At 43.5% G+C, this 7780-nt stretch overlaps 1 long non-coding RNA gene across 9 annotated transcripts; it reads left to right on the top strand.

The window, feature by feature from the left end:
* Window positions 1-804: 804 nt before the first annotated feature.
* On the top strand, window positions 805-6787 carry LOC123105276 (uncharacterized). Of its 9 annotated transcripts, XR_006450764.1 has the most exons (10): window positions 814-1497; window positions 1596-1661; window positions 1961-2139; window positions 2671-2803; window positions 4487-4626; window positions 5186-5854; window positions 5956-6037; window positions 6118-6173; window positions 6266-6357; window positions 6448-6787. It is a non-coding gene; the product is annotated as an uncharacterized lncRNA (long non-coding RNA). The 9 variants fall into 9 exon arrangements; XR_006450763.1 differs by lacking the exon at window positions 4487-4626; XR_006450761.1 differs by having other exon boundaries at window positions 4487-5854.
* Window positions 6788-7780: the final 993 nt, after the last annotated feature.

Here is a 7780-nt window from a genome sequence, read left to right as displayed (position 1 = left end):
AAACAAAATTTGGTATTGTGACAGCGTGTATCTGCAGTTCTTTATTTTTGAGGTTTCAACACCAGACCAAATTTTGTTTTATAGTCTGCTCATGAGTATCTGCAGTTCTTTATTTTTTGGGTTTCAACACCAGACCAAATTTTGTTTTATAGTTTGCTCATGAGTATCTACAGTTCTTTATTTTTTGGGTTTCAATCTGTTCAAATAAAACTGAGTTCAAGTGCCACTGCATCGTTGTTTGCACCTAGTTTGTATTGATGTTTGCTGCTATGCTGAAAACTGCTAAGTGTTGAGAGCCTTTCCCCTTGTGTGAACTGGACCGTAGGATGTGGATTGGATGGAGATTAGAAGGGTAAAGTTGCAGCGTGACTTCACTTGATAAAGGCTAAGTCGGCTCATTAGCACGCTCAAACTGCTTGTCCGCTCGTCGTGACTGGATGGCCTACTCGCCCGCTCACCCTAATGGATCATGTAGTTATGAGGTATAAATTGCCCTAAAAAAAGTTATGAGGTATAAATCTTCCACATCCACAACCGCAGAATCAACCTTGTTAGAGTCCAAAGCAAAATGGAGCTCTCCCGTTCATTTGGATTTTGGACCGTTCAATCGTTTTCCTGATGCGATTCCGGCCGTCGGATCTCGGGCTCGGCTCACGTGAGGCGTCGGATATTTACCAAATTGCTGTGAGCCGTCGGATAAAATTCCAATGGCAACATAATGTAAATACCTTACCCCCACCGGGGCATTTCGGTCATTTCACGTAATGGGGGTATAAAAGGCAGCAGCTCCCGTGGTAGAACCCTAACCGCCGCCTCCCTCCCGCACTCGCGCCTCCCCCGCGGCCATCTCCTCCCGCCTCGCCTCTCTCTCTCCCTCTCCCTCTCTCTCTCCTTGCGCTCCCTGCCGCGCCGCCGCCTCCGCTCACCTCGCCATCGCTGGCACCTACCCGAGGCGTGGGTTCGCAGTCCTGCCCCCTCCCTTCCTCCTCTCCCGGTTCGTTCTCCCTCCCGTCCCAAGCCAGCCGCCGCCCCCACCCTATTGCCGATCTCCTCTCCCCCAACCTCGGTGCCGCCTCCTCCCTCTCTCCCATAGGCGCCCGCCGCTGCCGTTTCACCTTCTCGAGAAGGTCAGGTGGAGGCCAGATCCGCCATGCCCACAGCGTTGCTTCCGCTGACACGCTCCTGTGCCGTTCCCAAGCCCGATACAAAGGAGATGCACGACCATCCCCTCCCCGTGCGGTGGTGGACGCAGGAGGTGCACGTCTCCGTCGAGGTCGTCGCGATTGGGTGAGAACCCTAGCTGATGCTCTGACCCTCACAACCCTCGCTTCGCCCCCTCCTTTCTCTTTCGCCTCTGGATCCGGCCGCCGCCACTGTCTCTCTGCCTTGCCCCGCCGTCCTGTTCCTGGTGAGACGAGGTCCTTCCTTTCTATTGCTCACATCAGTCATCCAGTTCTAGGCAGTGGATGAATCACTGAGATTGGGAGCAGAGGCAAGGTCTGATGGTGGTTGGTAGATGGGCTCAAGCGTTGCCAGACAAAAAGAAAGGCCACAATTTTTTTCTGCTAACTTCTCTTTTGTTGTTGCTGCTGCAGGATGTTGCCTCGCCCCTGCTTCTGACCTGGACTGGATCTCGTTGGTTCTTGCTCAACCTGCCAAAGGTCTCTCTTTACTGATTTCCGTTTTTGTATCAAAATTGCATCAGACCATGTAGCACTTATTTCGAGCATAGAAGCATTAGTTAACACCTAATTTTACGCAATTGGGTTTCCTATTTTTCTGTTAGGTGCCATGACAAGAATCATTCAGTCGGATGATTTACTGCATTGGAATTTGACAAATTTAATTCTGCCATAATATTCTTTTCTTCACTGCTGAAGTAACAAGTCCATATTTGCATGTGTTGTAGCATTTTGTTGTGTTTTTGTTTCGTTTGAAGTTAACATTCCTCTTTTTCTAGGTCTGTATGTTTAAGAATGACTCCACTCATGGCCCCTTTAAAGGATCCATTAAGATCATGGATGATTCAATTCTAGAGATTAATGTGGAGAAAATAACAATCAAATGCAAAAGATGAGTATGCATCCTAAGGGGCAAAGATGCAGTCCTCCAGAGCGGTTGGAAAGAAGAAGAAGATGTGTAAGCTCCTATTCCTCTTCTGTGTTGGTTTAGCAGACGAAAAAAATAGGAAGAGGATTTGGAAGGGTATCTGCAGATCTATGTTGGTGCTCTCAGTCTCATCATTTATGCTAGAGCAAATCTCTTTCATGTGCATAACCCATGTTAGTGAATCACCTGCTAGCCGCTGATTTACTCTTTGTTATTAATTAGTTTGAGAAAACACTACATGATCATGGTTCTGATTGTGCACCTTCTTGGCTTAGAAAAAGTAGAAAAATAGAGCAGTTTCTGGTTTCAAGTGATTGGGTAAGCTTTGGTTACCCAGAGAGTTGGACCATTACTTACACTTTAAAAACCAGTGTATATCGTTACTGTATGGGACATGTCCATGGCTATATTGATGTTCAAAAGAAGTGGTGAGAGGTTAGGGTTCCTACTTGAGCTTTGTATTTTTTCTGTGTATATCTTTGTGCTAAAAAAATGCATTTTTGTTAAATAGTAATTCCTAACTAATTGTTTCTGATAAACAACGATGCCGTCCTTACACAGGTTGTTTGATGTGTTCGTGCTTGTCGGCGGGACGGTGCAAGGCGCAACTCCGATGCGGTTCCTCGCCGGTTGGACGGCGTTCAGGCGCAACCCCGACATGCACTGAGTATTGCCTCAGCTACAGCCTCCCTCGGTGAGGTCCATCTTCCTCCCGCTCCTCTGCTTCGGCTACTTTATGGGACATGTCCATGGCTATATTGATGTGGTGCTCGTCTGATTGATGCTCTATGCCCTACTCATGCATCGGCTCCTGTAGTTGTGGATCCATGCCATTTTAGGGTTTGCGGGATGTTGTTCATGTTTAGTTGCTATCATAGGAGCTAATGTGATGCTCTGGTTTACATATGGATGCCCTGGTCCTATAGCTATTCTCCTGGATTTGCTAGATTGATCAGTGGCGTTCGTGCTAGGGCGATGATGATTAATCGTGGCTGAAATAAGTGTGCCTTTGAGCAATCGTGGCACCTGTGCGTATCAGGTTGGATCCTCCCTCTTGTCTCTAGAATCCTTTTTGATCCTGTGATACTTGTTGTTGTCCTTTGATGGTCATTCTTGTTGAGCGATAACCAGGGCAGCTCCACTGTATGAACAGATTGATCTGGTGATAAGAGATGATGGGGGTAGGTTATATGATCGAGGAAAGGTGAATCTGAGCCCGCTATGCAATGAACCCTGAATCGAGAATCCCATCCCATCCCCTTGTTAGAGTCTGAAGAAAAATGGAGCTTCTGGACCGTTCGATCGGTTTCCTGATGCGATTCCGGCCGTCGGATCTCGGGCTTGACTCACGTGAGGCGTCGGATATTTTCCAAATCGCTGTGAGCCGTCGGATAAAATTCCAATGGCAATAGAATGTAAATACCGTGCCCCCACCAGGGCATCTGGGTCATTTCGCTTAGGGGCGCAGGGGTATAAAATGACTGCGGCTTCCTGCGATGAAAACCTAGCTGCCGCCTCCTCTCTCTCACTCGCCCCTGTAGCTGCCTCCCTCCCTCCCACGCAGGTGGTTCCCATGGCGATGGCGGCAGCGGCCACGGAGGAGGGCGGCATATCAGCGGCGCCGGCGATGGCGTCCGTGGCGGCCATGCAATGAGCCCTGAACCATTTTTTATTTGTATTTAAAGGTGTTGCTTATTTATGCTCAACCTTATTCGTGCTAGGGCGATGATGATTACCTTGGCTGGAATTAGTATGCCTTTGAGCAATCGAGGCACCAATGGGTATCAAGTTGGATCCTCCCTCTTGTCTCTAGAATCCTTTTTGATCCTGTGATACTTGTCGTTGTCCTTGGATGGTCATTCTTGTTGAGTGATAACCAGGGCAGCTCTACTGTATAAACAGATCGATCTGGTGATAAGAGATGATGGGGGTAGGTTATATGATCGAGGAAAGGAAAATCTGAGCCCACTATGTAATAAAACTGCAGCTACCTCCCCTAATATGTGTAATATTGAAGGCAAAAAAGAACTTTTCATTCTTGCTACTTTAAAATTCCAAAAGGTTCATTCTTCCTTTGCTGGTTACTTAACCATGTTTTTTGTTTTGCTTTGGTTCTGGTTGAGATACTAAAGGTTGTTTATATATGAAAAGAACGGACACTTATAGTTTTGTATGCCTCAACTGTAGCTTAGGATCCAGTGTTGTAGTGTCTTCGATCAGTATGTTCATATTGAGATGTAGGGATGCATCAGGCACGTCAACTTTCTTGGATTGGCGGTTGCGCAATACTGATACTATGTATAACTTCACAACATTGCGAACTAATGGCCATGTTATAGTGCTTTTATGTTCACTCCTGATCCTGTCACTATCACAGGTGTGGTACACACATAAAGTGGAATCGAGCGTGACCCGCTGAAATTGTCATGATGCTGCATTCTTACAAAAAAAAACTAATTAGAGTGTCCTGTTGCGCTAGATGCTTGATGTTTTCCTTTAATCGGAAAGTCGTTCTAGGTAATTGACCCTTCTCCTTAAAACATACTTTGAAGATTTTGAATGACATTTTATTAGAGTAGTTTCCAAATGCTACCTTACCTATTTTCCTTTTTTGTTGTTTCTACTAGGTTTAAACTAAAAGGAGAAATAGCTATAAAAATTGTCCTTTATATTCTTTGTCAGGCCTTGTGCTCGGTCAAATCTGAGTTATGGTAGTTGCTATAAATGTCTAGGTTTCAGCTTAATATTTGCATTACATGCCCGGAGAACTAATGTTATGCTTGTACTAAATTGGAAAATAGCTGGCTACATTCGTGTGATGTTTTATGAATTTATTTTTTAATAATTCATGTGTTGTTTCATTCCTTGGAATTTTCCCCTGATTTATTACTCCTGAAGATGGTTCCATTTGAATGCGTGAAATTACAAGAGCTCAAGATTGTAGTTTTAGTCATAGGTCAACCAGGGCACTATTTCTAATGAAGGTCATGTTTCTATATGGTTTTTACTGTTTGGTGGTACATTTAGATAGTTAGCATCGTCCGTTGACTATGTGTTTTGTACCCTGTTGTTCCAGGGTGAGATTTCCTGTGATTTTGTGGAAGTAGATGATTGATAGAGACTCGGAGGAGGTAATTGATAGATATAGACGTCGTGGTTCCTATTTCTTCATGTACTATTTTTCTTCCAGTTTTCTTTTAATTACAAGCTACCTCTGCCATTGTAGTCATTTCTTATTTCATACCAGTCTCTGTTGACTACTATGTAACCATGCATGGGTAGCTTAAATGGCATAAGTTCTTATTCAGTTAGAAAAAGGCAACAAAAACAACCAGGGTAATCTTGCTCTAGAAATTGCATGACATGTGCTTATTCTCATTTGTACATATGTGCGAGTTGAGTTCAAGAAATTCTTGCAAATGCATTTTTTGGATAACAGTCGTCAGCACATAACCATTTACTGATTTATATTAAACCCTATGGAAGCCAAGATAGGTTTAGGTTCATGTCTAATATATCTCATTTCACGGAATATAAATTTACTTGGAAGCTATATCCTCCCATGGTCCATTGTTTTATGCATTGTTCATGTTAACTTGGCTAAAAAGTGTTCAGGGAAGCTTTGAGTTTTGGTTGTTTCAAAATAAACACATCAAAGAAGATGTTATATACCTTTTGCCATTTAGCGGTGCTTAGGGAGTGAACAAGATCCACTCTAAAAAGCTCCGGCATCTGTCAACAAAGTGTAAGTGATGCAAGCGCACTGAAAATCAGCATTTTCTACTTCCTTGGAAATACTACATTCCAACTTGTCAGGATAATCTATGTTATGTTTTTGGATTGCAGTACCAGTGCAAAGCAGATGGAAAAGAATAAGGCATCGAAGAATGTTGTGCATGTGCCTCTGCTTCCTCCTGCTACTAATGAGGTGCTTGCTCTGTCTTATCTTACGACTGACAAGATGATTCTTAATTTAGCATTGACGCCTGTTTGGCTTTCTTTCTTAAGGTCACGGATCCAGTTGTTGATCCTAAAACACAGGATGTTGATGGGGTTACTTTAAGGTGCTTGCCCTTTTCCAGATATTTTGAATCAGCTGTTATGTTTGTTGATGCGATTCCATTCTGTTGTGTTCAACTGTTGGTTGTTTTTGAAGGGGTGTTGATGCAGAGGAGGGAGGCGAGGATCCCAGTGCCAGAAAAAGGCATAAGCTCTAGAGCAGCTGACGCCGATTGATCCACTCTTTTGGTATATATGCCTTGTCCTTATCTTTGGTGTCTTTTCACTCGCGTTGTGCGTGTGCTGTTCTTATTTTGATTTCGGCTTTTCATGTCTCAGGTCCATGACGGTTGGCTATGGACGTATGACGATACCTGGATTTGCTGATATCCGTGGTGCTTCATTACGTGCTCAACGATGAAGCCCCTTCGTCGTACGGACCTGTCTACATGAAGACCTGTCACTTAGTATACAATCTGCTGCTTTATTTCCTTTAGGGGGTATGTGCCGCAGGTACTTTTAAATTTGAACAAAACCTACCTTATTATTACCTGTTTGCTTGAATGTGTGTCGCCGACAATGTAGTGGAGTATGAGCAGACGCAAACTTCTGGTGCTTATGGCTGTTGTTGGCAAATGACTTAAATATGTCTATGTGTGCCTGTTGTCCATTTCTTTAATTACGTCTGGGATGATCGTGCACACATATATATTTTTTTGTATCGCTTTTGTTACAATTCTGTTCTGTTGGCAGTGCTCATGCTTTAATTCATCCTTATACATGTATGGTTGATACTGCTTGTTGCGTGTGGAAATTTTGAGATCTTATTCATTTGGACGCCCGGTGTGTCCCTTTTGTTAGCACGCGTGGATGGCATCGTTTTGTTCCCTGTGTCTGATTGATTTCCTCACAATAACTAAATGAGTAGGGTCATTGTTTTTTGCAATATTGTTCTTTGTAAGATTGTTGTTTTGCTCCTTTTTTATGGATTTGTGTTTGTGGTTTTTTTATACTTGAAATGTTTTGGTGGTTGTATATAGATATACCCGGCAGCTTGCTGCCTGGGCTGCCGGGGTGCGGCAAGCCGCATTTGTGACTGCCTACTCGGGCGCATTAGGGACCGTGACTCGGGAACCCTTAGACACACAGGGCCAAAAGAATCCAATCTATAGACACACGAACAATGATTGGATCCATGAAGATTCAACAAGTAATGTTGCGAGCCACGATTTTGAAACATCTGTCTCAGCTCTCCATTTTGAAATCTAATTTTTTTTCTAGATTAAAGAAAAACATGGAATACAATAAACATCCATTATCTGTTTTTCAGATTACCACTCTGATGATCTAGCCAGTTTACCATGTAGCAGGGTACCTCAACGAGCTTTCTTCAAATGGCAAGGTTTTAGCCACAAATAATACATGACTGGCTAGTAATTAAAACGACTAGTACAATGCCCGTGCGTTGCCACGGGCCTTTAATTTTTTTTCATGTTGGTGTATAAAACTTGATGATATTTTTGCGCCTTTCAATGACATCGCATGGGGACCCTTGTCGATGTTTTTAAACATCGACATAATCCATCTTTATCTCTCTCATCCCCTACAATAATAAACATATATGTAGAAATATACCTTTTGTGTTATCATGTGCAAAATATATACAAAAAAT

The sequence above is a fragment of the Triticum aestivum genome, chromosome 5A (genome assembly GCF_018294505.1).
Source record: "Triticum aestivum cultivar Chinese Spring chromosome 5A, IWGSC CS RefSeq v2.1, whole genome shotgun sequence".
Lineage (NCBI taxonomy): Eukaryota > Viridiplantae > Streptophyta > Magnoliopsida > Poales > Poaceae > Triticum > Triticum aestivum.
Note: the sequence above shows the minus strand (reverse complement) of the source record. Positions and strands in the feature narration are given on the sequence as shown.